A 21954-nucleotide genomic window follows, 5' to 3' on the forward strand; every position below is an offset into this window, starting at 1 on the left:
AAAAGGTAGGAGAGAACAAAGTCCAGGGGGAAAAGGGAACAGGTAGGTAGACTAGGGTGAGGAAAACCTGTGAATGGCAGGGAAGGAAACTAATGTTTATTGAGTTCTGTGTATCAGGCTAAATGCTTTGCCTATATTCTTTAATTTGGCATCATTGTCTAAAGCTGAAAAAACCAAACATAAAAAATAAAGAAATCTTCCATGACCACATAGTTGGCAGTTTATCCTTAGAAACTGGAGGGAATAATAAATATGGTTGTTGATGTAGATAATTTGGGAAGGGGTGGTAGGAAAGTTTGGAGGTATCACATCTTTATTTTTATCTATAAATTAAGTGATGATATTCTGTTAAGCCTAAAGGACTGAAAATGGATAGGGGACTTGAAAATAGTAGAAAAGACTTTGTAGTAGTGTAGAAATGAAAGGAATGGAAGGAGCTAATCAGGAGGAAGTAGTAAAAGGAGTGGTAAGAGGTGTTGAACATCTATTAAATAGTAATAAAACTAGATAAAATTTATTGAGATCTTATTATGTACCAGCCACTGGCTAAGCATTTTATATGCATTTTCTCATTTAATCTTCAAGACATCTAATTAGATGAGTATAATTATTTATCCCTATATTATATATGCAAATTAGAGATTGAGTAACTTGACCTCTCATCACAGAGGCATGATTCAAACCCACTTTTGTTTGTCCCAAGCTACTTAATCAGGTCTCCAACGTCACTGTAATGTTAACAATCTGAAATTCGACTCTATTACAAGGGAAGAAAGACGCTTATTTTAGAATTGATGAAATACTTAGAGGCCTAAGGAGCTTTAAGTGACCTACTTAAAGATCTTAAAAAGAGTTAATGCCAATCTCAGGATTAAAATCTGGGTTTTAAAATTTCAAATGTAGATAAACAAACTACGGTATATATATATTCAGACAATGTTACATTATTCAGTGATAAAAAGAAACGGGCTATCAAACTTTGAAAGGACGTATTACTGAGTGAAAGAAAGCCAATCTGAAAAGGTTACATTCTATACGATTCCAACTATGTGACTTTCTGGAAAAGACAAAACTGTGGAAACAATAAAAAGATCAGGGGTTTGGGGGGGGAAGGGATAAATAGGCAAAACACGGAGGATTTTTTAGGGTACTGAAACAACTCTGTATGATACCATAATGACAGATGTCATTAAACATTTATTCAAACCAATAATGTACAACACCAAACGTGAACCCTAACATAAACTATGAACTTTGGATGATTATGATGTGTCAACGTAGGTTCATCAATTATAACAAATGTTACAATTTGTTGTAACTCTGATGGAGGATGTAGATAATGGGGGAGGTTGTGCATGTGGAGGGGCAAGGAGTATATGGGAAATCTCTGTACTTTCCTCTCAATTTTGTGGTGAACCTAAAACTGCCCTAAAAAAAATGAAGTCTTCATTAAAAAAAAAAGAAGAAGACTGAGGGATGATAAAAGGTTACAAATACGATATGAGGAAAAGTTTTAAAAATTTCAGACACAGTGTTAGGATGTATGTAATAAACTGGCTCTTTCAAAAAAAATTATCTGCATGGTTGTAATAGACCTAAAATAGGCAATGGCATCTATGAATCTATGTCTTATAACCTGTAGGATGCACATGTTAGCACAGTGTCTTGCACAAAGAAGGAACTAAAAATATTTCTTAAAGGAAAAGAGAGAGAGAGAAAGGTGGATAACAGGAAGCAAAGAGGAGAGAGGAAGGAGGAAAGGAAGAGACAGAAACAAAAAGACAGACACTGAGAGAGATGAAAGAGAGAATGTAATAGAAAAGAACAAATCTGACTCCGTATTAGATCTGTTCCTTTGACTTTAACCCTGTGCCCTTTTTTCTAGGCTTAATCTTGCTAACTCTGCACCTTTTGTAAAAGAATGTTGCCTATAGCCTGAAATATATAGGAGAGCCTATTCTCAAGGCTCTGATCTTTAAGGATATTAATACTTTTGCATTCATATAAAGATAACAAGTTACAGAATAGAAAAATAACGTATTTGTTTTGTTGGAGGTTTTACAGGGCACCATGATCTGACCCATGTGGACAGCTGGAAGAACAAAGGATTACAAAAAATAGGAAGTCCTACACCAAGAAGCTTGCAACAACCAACCACAGCCTCTAAAAGGAGCCTTAATTCTGACTTGGGAAAGATGGCTCTCCAGGACATTTGTTTGCCATCTTCTCGGTGTGCTGGCTTTCCAAATAAAGTCTATATTCTCAATTTATTGGCCTGTCATGTGGTGAGCAGAACGTGTGTGGACTCGGTAACAAGAATAGTTTTCATCTTTCAGAGAAGATGTTCCATTTCCTAAAAAGTTTGGTTGTGACCAAATTCTTTGAAATTATTTGACTCAGAACTGACAAGGCACTTGAGCCCAAATTTTTTACTTTAGGGTACTATCAAGTATGGTTTCAGATTTTATAACAAGTTAAGTGCCCTATGTCCATACTCTTGCTACTTATGGAATTTTCAGCCATTGCTTAACTACAGAATTTTCCTGCTGGATACAGCAGATGAGTCACTTTTTATTCCAATAAAATTTAATATGGTTGTAACCTTTTTAGTGACTCTAGCACTATATTACCAGGTCTATGGTTCCAAAAATGCCTTTAATGAAAATAAATCCCTAGATTGTATACATTCAGCAGAAAACAACTATAATTATTTTGTGAACAAGATAAGGTATAACTAAATAATAACACATCAGTAAAATTATCAATTCAAACTTGCTATGTTTCCTTTCAAATTCCTTCAATTAAGTTATCTATTAATTATGAAGGATATCTCTTAAAAATGGTCAGTATTTGGAAAAAGCATTTTAAGTAGTAAGTTCAAATCATTATCCTAACATAGGGGGAAAAAAGTGATTTATAAAAACAAATTGAAGGGAAAATGTAGATATGTAATCTTTAAGTAATGTAATTTAAATGAAGTCAGGAGCAACGTGGGGTTAAAACATAACATTGCTTCACAGTGCTTTGTCATATGACATCAACTCCAAAACTTCTATTTTGTACTAGCAAACAGAAATGATACATCTATCAATATTGATATTAGCTAAATTGTTCCACATCTGGATTTTACACAAGTTGTAGGTACTGTGACATCTATAAATGTCACTTTAGTAAACGAGTAGATAAAGGTTTAATAAATAATGTATTTGTTTTACAGTGTTTCCTGTCTTCCTATTCACCATATGGAAAACCTCAGACATCTCAGCACAATGTGTTCTCCAATCATAGTCAGTATAGTGGACATGATAGGGAGTTCAGAATAACTTGTGATAAATTGCTTAAGAGGCCAAAGATTATGTGTGTGTCAGGATTAAAACTCAGAGACATATAGAAGCAGTTTTAAGAAAAACTAAATAGCATTAACAGTTTGATCAGGATTCTTCAGGTAGCACCCTACCAGAAAATCTCCCTTAACAACCTGTTTGCTAGTTCATACTTCTGCTAACTTACCAATTAGTTTATCATTAGAAAATATTACTTGAAGGCATTACTTCCAAAGCTACTTGGTGATGCCTACATTTAAGTCAATTGAACTACCATTAATTGAGAGAGGATTTTGTGTGTATGGGACTAATCAGAGGACAAGATTCATAGTCTAATGTAAAATAAAATTTATTATAATTTTCAGCCTATTAGTTATAAGACAGGATATGATTTAAGTGACATATCTCTTATACTGTCTTACTTATGACAATCTTTGATTTTAAAAAGTCTTATAAGAGTAGATTTTAATGTGGTAAATTTATCTTTTACCCCATATTAGGCAACAGCTGTGTTGAATGTACAATCTGTTTTACCAATTCCTATAATATTCTGTGGTATTTTATATTGGTATATTTCTGTGTCATTTTCATCCACACTTGTACAACTTTCTTGAAACTTAAGAACAAGATTTTATATTTATTCCATTAATTTTCATCTTGCTATTCTCAAGCCACTGTGCCAAAATCCTTATTGGATCTCAATTCTGACATTCAACACAGTAGCTTCACTTCCTTAGTTTATGTATTTTGCTTAATGTGATAACCACACCAGGTAAGGCCATAGAGCTCTGTGATTCATCATTCAGTCTGTGAATCAATGTGCTCTACACACATTTCTGTTAGCTGCTCCATTTTGAAAGTTTCTACAAAGTTGAGAGGAAGCTGAATTGTTTCTTATTAAGTAATAATAAATTTACTATATATGGTACTGATCAATATTTATCTATCCATTCATTCACTTACATATCTATTTATTATATGTTATTTTCATATCATTTCAAAATTAGAAAGGTTACATAATATTTTAAAAGTAGAACCGACCCTAAATATTAAGGGATGCTGTGATGGTTACTTTCATGTCAACTTTTGCTAGGCCACAGTCCTCAGAAATTTGGTCACACACCCATCTAGACCTCACTGGGGAGGTAATTTTTAGATGGGATTAACATCTGAGTAAAGCAGATTACCCTCCATGTGATGGGCCTCATCCACTCCACTGAAAGCCTTAAGAGAAAAAAAGAGAGAGATCTCCCAAGGAAGAGGGAATTGATTCTGCCTCCAAACTGCCTTTGGACTTAGGATGCAACATCAAGGATCTCCAGTCTACAAGACTGCTCTGCAGATTTCAGGTTTGTCAGCCTCCAATTCCTTAAAATCAATCTCTCTCTCTTGTTGTCTTTCCATAAACACACACCCACACCCACACCCGCCCCGTATTGCTTCTGTTTCTCTAGAGAACTCCCTTTTAGGGACTGAGCATTAATTCCAAGCATGTTTTAGATGCTCTGCAGGGTATCAGACAAAAGACAGTCTAGATGATCTCTATGATCACTTTCAATGTTCCTTCATGACTGCTAGTGACCTATTCTTTCCAATCAGTACAGTCTTCGGGTGTCATATAGCTCATTGCTTAGACAGGCCTACAGCTGAAACACAGGTAGCTGGCATATGCAAAAAAAAAAAAATACTGATCAAAAATTATAATAACCTGAAGGTTAAAGTTGTTATCCTATGTTGTAATCTATACACCACTCTTCATGTACCCATTACATTTGAATTTCCCAAAAATCCCTGCCTTGTATAGCATGTATTTTTATTATAATTTCAAGCAAAGAAACTATGATTTAAAAGGTACACTCTTACTTATGGAAAGAATTAGGACTAGACTCCAGAAGTCTTTTTACTTTAGCATCACCTCTTGTTTTATATAAGAAATGAATCCATGGAAATTGGACCATTATGGACTGAACTATGTCTTCCCAAAATTCATATGTTGAAGCCCTAATCGCCAGTGTGATGGTGTCTGGAGGTGGGGCCTTTAGAAGGTAATTAGGTTTAGGTGAGGTCACAAGGGTGGGGCCCTCATGATGGGATCAGTGTCCCTATAAGAAGCTCTCTCTCTCTTTCCACCACATGATGACACAGTGAGAAGCAAGCTAGGACGAAAGCTCTCACCAGAACTCAACCAAGCTAGGATCCTGATCTTGGACTTCCGGTTTCCAGAACTGTGAGAAATACATTCCTGCTGTTTAAGCCACGCAGTCCATGGTATTTTGTCATGGCAGCCAGTGCTAACTAATAGACTAACAAATTTTGGGTGTTATTGAATACTACAATCCATTCAAAGACTATGTATTAAGAAAACTTATTTTTAAAAACTAGTAAATTATACTAATCAAAGAGAAAAATCACATAAATAAGTGGAACTCTGACTTGAGGTTACATCAGAATCACTCACAAAGTTATTAAAGAATAGATTCCTGGACCCACAGTCGGTGTGTGATTCAACAAGTTTCGCTTGTGGCCCCCAATTCTGCTTTTCTAACAATAGTTCCCAAGTGATACTGATGTTGGATCATGTTTTGTAAATGACTGTTATATACTGACAGAAGGTGTAAATCACAATCTATTAAGGGCACTAAGAGTGCATTTTAAACACACACATACATATACACAGACTACCAAACTGCATTCCTGAGGTTTTAACCGTGGGTATCTTGAATGCGGCATGTTTTCAAAAGGAAGTTTTAAAAATCCCTCCAGTTTGGTTTAATAATTACCAGGTGTGAGGAATTAATAAGCTAAAATTACCAAAACAGCAAAAAGCATAAGCTTTTTTCCTTTAATTATCTACAAAAGAAAAAATAGGTTAAGATATTATTTAGTAAAAGATACTTTCAAAATTTTCTTTATATTAAATATAAAATCAAAATGCCAAGTTTTATTTCTAATGTACATTACCTGTCAGAAAATAGTTTGTTATTTTGAATATATTTGATACGTATCATTAAACTCCTGTGGCCATTACTCATTTACTTAGTAAAGCTCTTTCATCCTGGGCAGGATAAATGTAAACTGGTTGAACCCTAGCCAGAGGGAAACCACAGATACAGCAGTAACACTATCAAAGAAAGCAGAAAATAATTTAAAGTTGATCATCTGACAGGGGAAAACAACTCTAGCAGTCAGCTTTAACAACAGCAAACATCAGAAATGTTGGCTCAATGAAATTAGTGGATGAAAGAATTATTGTTTAAAATATTAAAATGAGTTATATAGAATGAATAATATGCATAACTTATAAATGATAACTTGATATATATTTTATATAAATATTATAATAGAGATAAAAAGCTATCAGCAGCAGCAATGAAAAAATACTTGAAACTAATATATTCTGTCTACTGAATGAACCATTAGTAAAGTTAAGCTGGAATGTGGGTCAGAATTGCTTTCAACAGAATGTATAAACATACAAGATAAATATGAAGCAGGATGATCAATAAAATAAATGTGAATTCAGTTCCTAATTTCCATTTTCTACGAGTGAACTAAGGCAAGACACTAGATTTCTCTTGGTTTCTTTCTTCAACGATAGAAAGTCCCTCAAGAAATCTCTTGCTTGAAGCAGAAATGAGACACCCAAGATTTCATGCACTTCCGCTCGTCCTTAGAATACTTCCATGAAAAGTGAGTATCTTGATCTCTACCTCACAGTTTTATTTCTCAGAATGCCTGAGGATAGACTCATAAACCAACTCAGTTTAGAAGAGTTTGATTAATACATTTGCTTCAGATCTTTCTTAAATTTCAACAAAATGAGTTATGAAATACTTAAGAATTAGCATATATTGAATCAAATGTATAGAACACTTGGACAGATAAGGAAATTTTGTGGAAGAATAACAATTCCACTATAATCTCTTATTGTTTATTATGTCCTTGATTGGCACTCATAATAGTATTATAAATGTATTCATTTAACCCCAAAGATTTACTAAAAGGTACAAATACTTGTAGTCTAGCTACAAACAAATGTATCATCAAATGTTTACATCTCAAGAGTATATTTTGTATACAGTTAAATTTAGCATATTAGAAAAATGGGAAATAGCTGAATTTGCCATATATTACCACATCAATTATTTGGGCTTTAATTTAAGAAAAAAAGATAAGAAAAGATCATGCGTCATAGAAATCTTTCCTTATTCACAAAATACAAGTTTGAATAAGCACTGTGGGTCTTTTTTTCCTGTGCAGTATAGAGGATTTAGTAGTATTCTCTCTCTTTAATTCACTATGGGTAGTAGGCAGAGTAGGTTTTCCTTATATACAAAGGAAAATGTAAAATTAAAAGATAAAACAAAAAGAAAAAAATCAATGAAATAACAGAAATGTTAAGAAGAAGTAACGTTTAAGAGGAAATCAAAGGAAGGGAGAGCAGCTAAAAAGACTGAAAGAAAGATAAAGGGCAAAGGATTTAAAAATTAAACAGAAGAGAAAAGATTAAAGAAGGAAAGGCAAAAAGCAATGCAGCAGGATTTAAGAAACCAGTAAAAAGAAAAGACATGCAGTGATGGCAAAGGAATAGCAAGTGCCAAAGAAAAGACACTCGAAGTAATGAAAAGAAGAGAGAAAAAAAGATAGTCAAATTAAAGCAGCTGTAAATTAATTTTAAACACAATATAGGAAAGATACAATGTTAATGGGCTTTCAATTATTGTTTTCTGTTTTTCATCTTCTTGGCTCCGTAATTGATAAAAAGAAAAATTGTTCTCTATGCACTGGAGATTTAGAACAGTATTTCTAAAGTACAGGGACACAGCATGGGTTAGTAAAGCGTGCACAGCCACTGGTCGGCTTTGTGGTGTCGTGTAAGTAACTTACCTTTTCTGCCCCACACTACATCTCACAGTTTTCTAATTTACATATTGAAGCGATTCTCACCTTAATTCTGATGTCCTTAGCTCACTGAATGTTGTGACTTTATATATAATCCATCACTGACACTGATTTGGAAATCATTAACTTATTTTATAGTGAAATAAAATGTATCATAAAGGACAAACTGAATCACAAACAGACTCACCTTTAAATAATCAAACAGTCTTTCTCAGCAACAGTAGCACCATTGAGAGCTTCAAAGATTTGAGGGGGATATTTTTGGTTGTCATAATAATTGAAGGGAACTGCTAGTATTTAATAGGTAGGGGTAAGGGATGCTAGATGTCTTGTAATTTCCTGTGGGATATTCTTTTAGGTAAAAACATATTTATAATTACTTAAGCGTCTTTAAGATCAGGGACTATTGGTGTTCAATGAATGTTTACTGAATGAATAAACGAAGTCTAAAGCAAATAATACATCATCATGCCAACACAGTCTACAGTTCTCCATTTATGTATGTCTATTTCTATTATACAGTAGAGAATATTTTGACTAAGTGGAAAGTAAAGTATGGTGATGTGATAACTTTAAAATTACACAGCACCTTCTCCGAACTAGAATCCCTCTTCTACCAATGTTAGGGTCAATGCAACATTAAATAGTAATGTAGCAGTAACTACTAAAATTATAAAACCTTTAAAATGAATTTTACTTGTGTAAACAATGGCAAGTGAAATGCAAATTACTATTGATTGCCATGTGCACTGCTTTATAAAACAATCTAGATTATTTCCAAAATACAAAAACAAATTAATCTACAGCCACTTTGGAAGAATTTTGTAGTTTACTACAAAACTAAACATAGGTTTACCACACAACCCAGACATTATGCTCTAAGTATTCATCCAAATGAGTCGAAAACTTACGTCCACACAAAAGCCTGTACATAAATGTTCATAGCAGCTTTCTTGGTAATTGCCAAAACTAGGAAGCAACCAATATGCCCTTCAATAGGTGAATGAATAAATAAGTTGCGATAAATCCATACAAGGGAATGCTATTCAACAATAAATTAAGAAATGAGCTATCATATTAAACCATGAAAAGACATGGAAGAACCTTAACAAAGAAGACAGTCTGAAAAATGTTACGTAGTGCATGATTTCAACTACATGACACTCTAGAAAAGGTAAAACTATAGAGACAGTTAAAATATTAGTTATTGCCAGGGGCTGAAGTGGGGGGATGAGGACAGCAATGAATAGGTGGAACCTGGGATATTTTAGGGCAGAGTAATTATTCTCTCTGGAATGGTGGATATATGGCATTGTGTATTTATCAAAACCCCCAGAACTGTACAACACAAAAAATAAACCCTAATGCAAACTCTGGAATTGAGTCAATAATAACATACTGATTTCGGTTCATCAATTGTACCAAACGTAGTACCACACTAAGGTAAGACGTGAATAACAGGGGAAACTTCTTTGAGGATGGGGGTAATATGGGAACTCTCTGTACGTACTGCTCATTTTTCCTGTAAACCTAAAAATTCTCTGAAAAATAAAGTCTACTGAAAAAGAAGTTAATGAGTCAGGTTATATGTTCATAATCCTTCAACGGAAATATGGGCGAACTGACAACATATGCCCTGTAGGCATTTAATTGTTGGGCTGCATTTGTGCTTCTAGTGAAAGCTCAAGTTTTATCCCCATCCTCACCTCACATCACACTCTAGGGAGGTGAAGAACTAATAGGTCTGAGTGAAGTTAAATACTTTTATTGGGCCACAGGGCATGGTTTCTCTCTTGGGATTTTTGGATTTTTGAGAATACTTTGTTCTCTCCTTCCAAGTGTAACCAGACATCTCGTGTTTTTCTGTCAGAACTGAAATCAGAACGTCCAGTTCAAAACAGAATGGAACACATAAATTTATCCCTTCTCCCTCCATATACCATACAAAAATGACAGCTAAGGACTGTTTAATAAAGGAATAAACCTACAAGGATAGAAAGTTAAGAAAGAAGAATATAGCAATAAAATTTTGGAAGCTGGAAAGCTAACACATGAGTTATACTTGACTAAACAAATCTCAAAAAGCTGAATCCTTGGCTAAAACTGGGACAAGCCAAGAAGCTACTTGATTCACACTGCAGAAGCCCAACACATGGAAGAATGAGGTACCTCTGAAATAAGACTGAAGATATTTAAGAGGAAATCAGATTTTCCCACTTCCCCTCCACTGGTCCATACAACCAGACAACACTCCCTCCTCATACCATACAGAAACTCATTTCACTATCTGACATCAATTTTTCTTTTAATATTGATTGATTTGCTTACTTTCTTACATTTTCTAACATCAAATGCATCTCTTCTACATCTTTTTTGAAAGAAGGATAGGAATGGAGAGAGACAGAGACAGAGAAAGGCAAGGAGGAAGGGAAACAAGAAAGATGGGAGGGAGGAGGGAAACCAATAAGACATAAAAATGTGAAGAACTGGGATCAGACATGACTTTGCTGCATTAAAAAAGACGAGGAGAGAACCAGTAGCTGGTCATGAAACTTGTCATTTAAGTAACAGCCCTTGTATTCTCAGGGACTTAAAAGAAATGGGGGAGGTGCATCAAATGAGCACATACGCTTTCTTTCCCCTTCTTGTTACGTCCTAACTGATCTAAAGCAAAACTTCCTCCATAAATACGCATTTATAAACATATATTCATCTGCATGAAATTCTCTACAAAGAATCAGTACAGTCGAGAAAAGAACAAAACTAAAAGCAATCAATTATGTTAAGCCACAAGTGAAATAAAGAAAAAGAATATCTCTAACCATTATTGGAATCACCTGGCATTTAACGTGCTCTAAAGAATTAAAGGATAAAACATAATATAGTCAAAAGCAGTCATTTTCTCTTCAAGAAGAAAATTACCTATTTTTCTGACCCACAGAAATCCTCTAAATAATGATGGAGGTGTAAACTATATTTTACTGTTTTCTTCAGTTTTACAGATAACAAGGTCATCTAGGATAAATGATACTAGTTATTTAGACAGTAAGGAAACTATTCTCAGGTTATCACTAACCTAGTTAAAGAAAGTACTGTACACAAACAACTTACTGAACACCTTTTCCTCAAAAGACAGGTGGAAAATAGGAGAGGATAGCTTTGTGGGACTTATTTCCACATATAATACTAAAAAGTTACTGTTCAAATCTATACATCACAGAAATGTGTCTTCCATTTTTATGAAGAATCAGCTCAAATGTACTTTCAGTTAGAGAATAATAATAAAAGGCAGTTGACTTACTCTGTAACAGGATCAAAAGTATTTAACTACCATAAGTTTGAGATATCACTTTTCACACAAATGGTAAAACATTTTTTAAAAGTAAGTGTTACATATGACAGAAAAGCAGTTTCAAATGGATGCACACATGATTTTGGTATTTGGTAACCAAGCGAATCAATCAGAAGACAAAGTTACCATGAAACACAGTTAATTAGGTACAGGCTTGGGGTCTGGCAGATGGAAGGTGTAACATATGAAAGGGAGTTAAGTACATTTTTTGAATTCTGATTTTCTGGGTGGTTCCCCTTGTCATATAATGAACTATTACATTTCATTTCTGAATAACTGAGGAGATTAAAGCATTCAACTGTAGCTCATGAATTACTCTGAAAGCTATTCAGAATTTAAATGTTATAGCTGGTCTCTCATTGTTCATTATCTGATAAATGAGTTTATGAATAAACAAAAGAATTTATATATTCCAAAGAGCAGTCATGCACCCCCAATTCATTCATTCATTCATTCAGTAGATGCTTACTGAGCTACAAAGGACCAGGTCCTATACTAAATGACAGCCTGGAGAAGGCACACATTCCATGCCTCCATGGAATTCACCAAATTGTATGAAATAGACATTAAACAAACGTATTTATTTGCTGACAAAGAATGAAGTGGATGGAATGAGATATGGAAAAGAATCAGAAAATAGAGGAGTGAGGATTTACTTTAGAAAGAGAGATAAGCAAAAGCTCCCAGGGAAGGCATCATTTAAACTGAGACCTGAAGGATGGCAGGGAGACAACCAGGCAGGGAGAGGGGCAGTCCAAACAGCAGAAACAGCTGGTGCAAACGTCCTGAGTCAGGGAGGGTTTCAAGAACAATGAGGTAGGAAAGCCAGGCAGGCGCCGTTACACAGGGTCTTTCAAAGCCAAGGTAAGAGGTTTATATTTTATTCCAAGTACACATGAAGGCTTTAACACTGAGGAGTGACATGATCCAATTAACACTTTTAGTACAGCACCATGACTATGCTCTGCAGAAAATAAATTAAATCTCTGGTGGGGATTCTTAGCTGTTTGGGGCACCAGAAGACCTTCTGTCAGTCTCATGAAGCCTACAACTCTGTCCTTGGAATAATACTTACAGACACATACAATAAAATACATACAATTACGAAGAAAATTATACTGAAATTCATTTCTACCAGCAACCCATGGAGGCAAAGAACCCACGGTTAAGAACATCTGCCGGTGAACACAAGTGAAAGTAGCATTTGAAGGCAACTGTGCTGGATATGGAGAGGAGTGGACAACTCCAAGAAAAAGCTGAAATTTGGGTATTCTTTGCTCATTAGGTAGGTCCAAATTTTTGAGCATGGATAAAATGTGTGTGTGTTTTCTTTTTAATCAAATGCCTCTGAACTATGTATTTGTTTAAAGAAAGACGTTTTTTTCTCTCATATAGAACCAAAAGGCTTATATTAGAGAATTTTTGTAATAGAAGTTGTTCTGAGGGCAATCCTTCACTCTGCGAGCACTGATTGATTATAATGGTAAACACTAACAACAGGAGTTATTTAGTGAGGACTTCCTATGTTCCAGATTCTAAGCAAAGTGCTTTATTTATATTGCAACGTCTGGTTTAATTCCCATAACACCCCCTTTGAGATAGGCTTTATACATATCCCCTTTTCACAAGTGAAAAAATTAAAGCTCAGAGACATGAAGTAACTTGCCCAATGCCACACAGCTGGTAACTAACTGTCAGTACTCGGAATGGAGGCTGGACTAAATCCAGAGTCAGGTGTTACTGAGCATCCACCAAGTGCTCAGTATTAGGCTGGCAATAACTGAAATCCAAAAATGTATAAGCCAGGACCCAGATCTTAAAGCACCAACAAAAGAGTTTAAAAGGATAGCAAACACACGTATACCTTTAGTGGAATATGCGAGATCATAAAAATACATACTTACTTTAGTATTGCTAGCACGAAGTTTGCAGCAAAAGGAGAGCACTGAATTTTGTGGGCAATGTTTCTGGGCAAGTACAAGACTTGAACTATTTGTTGAAAAAGTAGGTAAGCTTCAGATAAGCTTAAAGGAGGAGGAAGTAATTTTGGTAGCGAAAGCAATGAATCATATAAAGTATTAGGGTACAGTCAAAAGACAGTCTTAATGGCAGAACTTACAGATTTTTAACCTCTTAGGTGTGACATTTTACAAAGTTACTTAACTCCCTTGATACTCCATATTCTCATTCGCAAAATGTGTTTAACAACATCTACGTATGCAATGACATGAATGTATGCTGCAAACCAAAAAGCAGCTTCCCTCAGCAGTTTTATACATACATTAAACAGCACGGGAACTGCCGAGCTTCATTTTGCCGAAGGGCAGGGACCTTATATGATGTTTTTTGTTTTGTTTTTTCTTTCTTTTTTCTGATGCAGCCCCAGTGAAGACTGTTGTGATACATTACATGATTCTTTGTCATGTTTCATTTGAAACTTCTTATTTCTACACATCTGTGAAATGCTAAAGGCAAACCTAACCAGAAGCACCCCCTCTTCCTTCCAGTCACCCTCTTCTTGGAATCCAGTTCCATCAGACCAGCTTCTGAGAGATGATGATAATGGCTGATAATGGCTTAATGTGTTATTCCCTCCATAAAGCATTTATGTTTAATAATAGTCCCCAATGTCCTATAGCTAAAAATTGGAAAATAAAATAATTTCAGGTCTTATGGAAATAATGAGAAGTAAAGCTGAAATTCTGGGACAGAAGGGCCTTTGGGTCTTCTTTAAGTCGTGCTGCTCAGGAGTTGCAGCCTTTTTGAGGAAACTATATTAACCAGTAGTACAATAACCAATATCAAAATCAGAAAGAAGTATCAGTTAAGAGCCTCAAAATTTTGCTGTCAAATAACCAGTTCAGACAAGAGCATTTCAAGACTAAAAAGGAAGGCTTTGATCTTTTAAGATTTCTTAATAAAGAGACCTAAAATTAAAATAGCAAAATAGCAACATCTACGAAATCTGAATGGTGGGTACACGGATTCTGCTAAATTAATTTTTGTATGTTTCTGTATGCATTTCTTAACCTGAAAGTAACAAATCTTAAAAAGCAAAAATAAAGACGTTCTTATTACAATGGACACAGAAATATGTTCAACAGCTAATTCCAATTTTAATGTTTCTCTTGTTTTGTACCACACTACTAATCCTCCGACGATTGAGTATGACAGGTTGGATAAAACACATCTGGATGCAACAAAACACTTTATCCCAAATTCTTACAGATTCAAGACTAGGTCAAGATAAGGCTTTGGAGACTTTTCCTAAAACCAAGAATTATAACAGAGTATCACTAATTAGCAGTTTTTTGTTTTAAACCTAAGAATATAGTCAACAAAACTATGTTGAGAGGATTTGTTAAAACTTGATATAAATATTATAAAGCACACAAGTAATATCATATTAACCAGACATTTTAAGAAACTCAAATAATGTTAATTTATATCTATGCTACAGTTTCCAGTTTCCAGAACTTTCAGCTATATTATTTCACCTAACAGTAGAAACCATAACTCGCATATTCTGTAGGGAAATGATACACATGTTAATTCAGCACAAGTCTTGACATGCCAGCTAAAAAAGCTGGCCTCTGGCATATTTTCAGTTAAAGAAGGCTTTCTTAAGTACCCTGAGTTAACCTGTTGAAATTGCTTAACATGCTAATTGTATAAATGACAGTTGAATGTATGATGTGAAATGGAATTTATTTATATTCTTCTACAAAGTTTAAATAACAGTTTAATAGTCAGTAGTCCTTTGCTTCCACATTTGAACATGTAAACCTTAACCTGACAACAAATGATTAAAGAACAAGAGGCAGCAAATGCCTCATATAATCAGAATGTCATCTGACTACTGTCCAGATTAAACATTGATGAGAAAGTGTTACGTTTAAAATATACTGAAAAGATAGGAGGCTAATTTCCAAACAACTTTTCAAAAAGGTGCAAGTATTTTTGTTTTTAAACAAACACAGCCCAACTGCCTGGACTTTTGTGATACAGACCTCTACCGCCACCCCCAATTCTGACAATCCCTGCAGGCAACCAACTGCTGTATCTGTGGAATGTGCTCTTTGAACTGTACAAAAGCCTTCAGCCTTTCCTGCATTCTGCAAACAAAAACTGCCAAGTGCAATTATTTCTCTGATTTAACATAATGCAAGTGTTACTTCCCCCCACTCCTTAACTTCCCTAGTGCCAGCAATGGCCTATAATGTCTACAATTATAAACACAGAAAAAGAATCATTTTTCCTAATCAAAATTAAATTTGTTTTAGAAGTATAAGAGTTCAACTGAACATAATATAAAATTCAACAGGCACCATATTGCCTTTCGTGTACATGTTTTAAGAATTCTATTGCTAGCGATGGATTCAAGGCTGGACTGAGATTAGTCTTTTTAATTATAAGACTAGGGTCTTCAGCCTGAGATCACTCTTACAAAAAGAAAAAAAGACAAACACAATAGTTGTCTATATTCAATTCACTTACCAAAAAAACTCATTAGAGCTAACAAGAATATGTCCTTCCAAATGAGAATATCTCTAGATACTCAAAAGAAAATGAAAAGTAAAAGGCAAAATAAGTCCTAAGATAGAGCTACACAGATATATGAACACACCTAATAGTCAAATGTTAGAACAGAGCATTCCTCTAGCCTAGATCCAACATAAACTGCTTTTCTCTGAGTATGTCCTTGACATTCTGCACACCTGAGTATTCTGTCTTTCTTAAAAAGATAATGTTAAACCCAGTAGTGAAGAGTTAGTTCTATTTTTTATGTACATGAATGCTTCCAACTCTTGCTATGTATAAACTAATCAGCTGCATGCAGAAAATATTTGAAGTTTTATAAAATTAGGTTTTGAAGAAAGATGACACCATCCTTTATTTTACACACAAAGAATAATTATCAAATAGAAGCAACCATTATAGGAGATTCTACGAAAAGAGGCATATTTTTGTTCAAAAGAAGCTAACAATTGAGTTGAGGGGAGCAAGATACAAATGCATAAAGCAATAAAAATACAAAAAAATGATATGTATGTGTCACTTTTAATTAAAAGGAATTTGTTTATTTCACGGCCTCTTTAACTGATGTTCAATCTCATAACTTTCTTGAGAACCAAAGGCAATTTAGGGTGTGACAAAACAAAGCTGAATTTAACTGGCTCAGACATTGAACCATCCTACAGATAAGGATTTCTTTTCTCTTTCTAGCAAATGTTTTATTTTCTAAGTCAGTCAAATCACTTCTCATTGATGCCATAAAAGCCTTTTCAGCTAATTAGGTCATATAGTATTTTATCATTTTTACTAATGCAAATATTTAATAAGTACTTACCAAATACTGACTGTGTCTAGCAAAGGATAGTTAAAGACTGATGCTTCAAAATCAGAAATGTTAAGGTTCAAATTCTGGCTCTGTCACTCAGTAACTGGAGAAGCTACTTCACTTTTGTAAGTCTCAGGTACATTAGCTGCAAAATGTACACAAATGACGTAGAGGGAGCTGTCATCGACAACCTTGAAGGCTCATAGCCTCCTGGAGGAGCTGTGCTTGAGCTAGGTCTTGAAGGACAGTAGGAGGTTCATCTATCCCAAAGGCAGAGCAGTACTTTTCAAACAAACAGAAAAGCATACACAAAGAGGTGTGGAGTGCAAAATATCTTTGAGGATCCACTATACAAAGAGAAATTCTGAAATATTTTAGATTCTAGACGGCTAGGATAGAGGCATGTTACATTTTGAAGCTTGACTGTATATATATTAATTTACTAGGGTAGTGTCTATGAATAAAGAAGATATAATTACCAAGTCTGGTCTCTTCGGATCATCCTGCTCTTTTACCCCATGCATCCATTATCAAGTTCTAGAGAAGGCGAAACATGCACAAAAGCCACAAGGCACAAAGCAACCTGAAGCCACCAATTAATGAAATCAGGCCAGAGTAAGGACAGTAAGAAAGAAGAGTTAGAAATATGCTGAGTAGAGAAAGATCACACTCGAATGGTGGGTATGGTCCAATTTTTGCAGGGACCTACAGGTCATCTGGAAGAGTTAGTTTGGATTTTACCCTAAGTTCAAGGGAAAACAAATGCAAAATATTAAGAAGAAAATAAAAATCACTTAATCTTTATTTTTAAAGGTGAGTGCCTAGAGTTAGAACAAATAAAGGGTATAAAGAATTGAGTAAAACAGGCAGTCACTGCAGCGCTCCAAGTGAACATTTTAGACTAGGGCTGTGTCTGTGGGATATGGAGGAAAAAAATGCATTTTGATCAAATTTGAGGTTGATTTAGTGAAGTAGGAGAGTGAACGTGAAAAGAAAGGTGATGTCCAGGTAAACCAATATTGGTGACAACATTTCTGACACAGGCACCTGGATGTATAATGATGCCTGCTATTCACTAAGACAGAAAATAGCATAAGAGAAGTCCATTCTCTATCATATTTTTATAGGTGGGACACGAGCCGGCAATAAGCTTAATTTTAGATGGATTCCTGTGGGACATTTAAGTAGAGATATCAAGAAGAGAGTTGTAAATGAAGATCTCAAACTCAGAGGAGAAATATGAGCTAAAGATACAAAGGTGGGAGCCCCCACACTAAAAGTGGTAATCAAAGCTCTGGAAGTTAAGTGAGCTCATCTGGAATACTGTACATACAGAGTGAGAAGATAAAGACAGAACAGGAAAAGACCCAGACTTATGAGGTGGGTAAAGAAAAGATTCACAAAGGAGACTTAGGAAGAGGAGTGAGAGAGAGCACATGACATGGGAACCTGAGCTGATAAAAGGAGGAAGCAGTCAGCAGTGTTAAATATTTCAGGGAAGGTGAGTTATTGAAACTGTCCTAAGATTTAGCAACAGTAATATCATTGAGGGACTTCTGGTTAAGCACAGCAGTCTAAACAGATGTAGTTATATCCACTCTTTCCAAAAATATAAGAATCAAAAGTTATGAACCCATGACAGCAATCATAGAAGAGGTGACATCCAATAAGACATGCCAACACATCATTGTATATATGACACAGTCTAACATAGATCCTCAAAGAAAGTCGTTCAAGGAATCAATCAGTACTTTATTCAACCATCCAATCCCCATCTTGTAGAAAAGGAAACTGGTCCAGGAGTCAAAAAAAAATGCAGAGGAGAAATTACACAGGAGTTACCCCCCAGAAAAAATTCTCAATGACAATGTCCCTGTCTCCCTCTGAGTGAACTTAAACTAGCAACGTGTACACTTTTAGGTTTTTTAAAATAGGTAAGAAGCTATTGTAGTGCAGCGTAATTTTTTGTTTGCTCTTTTTTTAACCAAGAATCTATGCTTGAAGAAAATGAGCTTTATTAATTAAGCCAAAAATAGTTTCTTTGTGTTAAAAAAAAAGAGCAAACAAAAAAATTATGCTGCATTATAATATGGATATTGTCATCAGTTTTGAGAATTTTTTTCTGGGGTATAAGTCCATTACACAACAGGATGTTAATTGCTCAGCCATTATAATTCATATTCATTTCATCTCAACATACTCTTCTGAAGGATTGCACTTCAAGGCAGAAGAATAACATTCACTTTATAATACAGTATAAAAGAGGCAATGTCCTTTTGCGAGAGAGAACATCAAAATCAAATCAATTCATTCACTAAATTATTTATTACATGAGGACTGTGTACAAGTACTACACTAGACATTAGGGACACAGGGTTGAACAAGGCATATACAAGTTTATATGATACTGAATGGAAAGGATCAGTGTGGGAAATAGGATGGTACCCTTATGACACTGATTCTTAAAATCTAGTGGAAAACAAAAATTATTCTTTTCCACATTTGCTTATAAGCATCATACACATTAGCATTCATCTCTGTAATGAAAATATTGAGAAATTACATTTCTTAAATCACCTCAATTCATGATGTATATAGATTTAAATTCTAATATAAGTAGATTTAAAATAAAAACAAAATCAATCTATTAGTAAAAATACCATTTTAAAACTTCACAACAAAGCCAAAACTGTCTTTTGCACAAGCTTTCTAAGAACCAGTTAAGTGTAAAGATTTTGAAAAATTAAGAAGCTGGCAACAACTGAGTACTCAGTTAAAATTTACCTGAACAATTTTACTTTGAAAAATTGACAGGATTTTGAGTTGAAATTTGGTTTGTTAATTCAAAACACCCTTAGTGGAGAGAAGACTGTGTTGATATCTGTGATGAAAAAGAGGGAGGGAGAGTGACTGAAGCAGATTCGGTGTAGTAATGTGCATTTCTCATCTGAAGAGAGGAACTAGGGGTTGACTAGATCAAGACTAATTAAGGAGCCTAGGGGGGAAAAGGCAATAAGAGAAATGGAAATTATAAAAAAGTAATGGTAACAAACTAATTAGATTCTTTCTTTTAGAGAAATGCTGACCCACCTCACAGATAGTGTCAAATGCAAGAAACTAGAGTAAAGGTCTTGCTTTGGTCATTGAACCAACACTAACTCTGTCTGTTCTTACATTTAACAGAAAAGATAAATATCTTGGTATTACCTACTAAAAACTATAAAATAAAAATACATGCTATTTTTTATAAAACTCAAGGGGAGTTGAGCAAAGCCTATGTTGTCTCCACTTCGCCATTTTGCTTAGGATCAAATCTTCAATAAGAGTGTCACAAATGTGTAAATATATTAATCAAATTATATAAACTTTCCAACCTATCTCAATATATAATGCCCCTGGGTGATCAAAAATCAAGATCAAAATATGCGATGACTCTGTTATGTAGGGAAGAACAGAATTCTAGTAATGAAAGAAATTTCAAACATTGAAAGAAGCTACTGTAAATGGATCATGGAAGGATTCACATAAATTGTAATGGACACTAGAATGACCCTGTACAGCAATATAATGATGAGTAATCCAACAGTTAAAAAAATAATAATGGAGACTTTCTTTAAACTGTATGTCAAGAGCTGGGCAGGATGTTTCATCTCTGCCCACTAAATTTTCCCCAGCTCATCTGGTACTAAGTTTTACATAATGCCAAAGCAACATTTATACTCTGTACTTGATGAGTTTGATTTACAATAAAATGAAAATTATCACTTCATGGTATAACATCATTAGAGAGAAATTTAGCAGTATACTGTAACAATAGAGATTGATGTTCTAAAAGTCAGACATTCTACTGCAAGTTATAACCTTAGAAAACCCTCAAACATGTACACAAAGAGATAGATTCAGATAGGTTCACTGTAATATTGTGTGGAATTGTCAAAAAGGTAATCAGTCAAATCGTTCATCTACTGGAGAAGGAATTTTAAAACAGCTCAGCTTTATTCAAACCATGGAATGTTACAGAGTAGTTAAAAACTAATTATTACCCACCACAATGGCAAAAATGAAAATAAAAAATCTCAGTGTTGGCAAAATATAAAGCAACTTGAACTCATGCATTGATGGTGGGACAGTAAATTGAGATAAGCACTTTAGAAGACTGCTTGGAAGTGTCTACTAATGTTGACCCTCAGACAATGACACAGAGAACCTAGGATACAGACACTAAGTTTATACAATGATGTAGGTAACTTATCACACAAAATTTCTACTCCTAGCTATACAGATATGCATAATATGTACAGGACATGTACCTCACTCTTCAGAGTAGTATTATGCCTAGTAGCCAAAACAAGAAAACAACCTAAATATCCCAAAATAAAATGGAAATAATAAACAGTACTATATTCATGTAATGGAATACTAGATAGCACTCAGGAGAGACACTTAACTACACACAATAACATGGAGGAAGTGCAAAAACTTAATATTAAGGAACAGAAGCCAAAAGTTTATATACTAAATGACTCCATTCATATAAAGTTCAAAACACAAAACTAATCTATATTGTTAGAGGTCAGAATATGGTTTCCCTGATTTGGGGTGGAGAGGAAAAATAACTAAAATGTAGAAAAAGGATGGGCAGACTTCTGAAGTACTGGTAATGTGCTACTCCTAATCTGGGTTAATGATTATGCAGATGTGTTTATTCTGTAAAAATTCATCAAGATGTACCACTTATAATTTTTGCAACTTCCAGTATATAACAGCTAAACTCATAAATGTACAATATATACTTTAATAAAAACTTAAGAAGTAAGATATGATTTCAACATGGATAAATTCCCTAAACATAATTTTTGAAAGAAAAACTTTTTCAGGACAGTTTCCTAAGATGCCACTCACATAAATTTTAAAATTACAAAAAAAAATTACCTGTAAATATCTGTAGAGAGAGAAAAACGGACAGGACGAGTGTACACAACTTTTACTGTATTTGTGGTACTGTGATTCTTAAAAAGAGAGAGAGGTCAAATTTG

General features: G+C 34.5%; 1 protein-coding gene across 7 annotated transcripts in view; it reads right to left on the reverse strand.

Annotated features, from left to right (window-relative positions):
* The window catches only part of FOXP2 (forkhead box P2), a 498059-nt gene that overhangs the window by 407146 nt on the left and 68959 nt on the right, over nucleotides 1-21954 (reverse strand). For 2 of the 7 annotated variants that reach the window (XM_072964636.1, XM_072964635.1), the window contains one exon: nucleotides 21851-21927. The exons of the other annotated variants lie outside the window; for them this stretch is intronic. The gene's annotated coding sequence lies outside the window, so the exon portion shown is untranslated. The remainder of the gene's footprint in view (nucleotides 1-21850; nucleotides 21928-21954) is intronic. 7 annotated transcript variants of the gene reach the window in all.

The sequence above is a fragment of the Vicugna pacos genome, chromosome 7 (assembly GCF_048564905.1).
Source record: "Vicugna pacos chromosome 7, VicPac4, whole genome shotgun sequence".
In the NCBI taxonomy this organism is placed as follows: Eukaryota; Metazoa; Chordata; class Mammalia; order Artiodactyla; family Camelidae; genus Vicugna; species Vicugna pacos.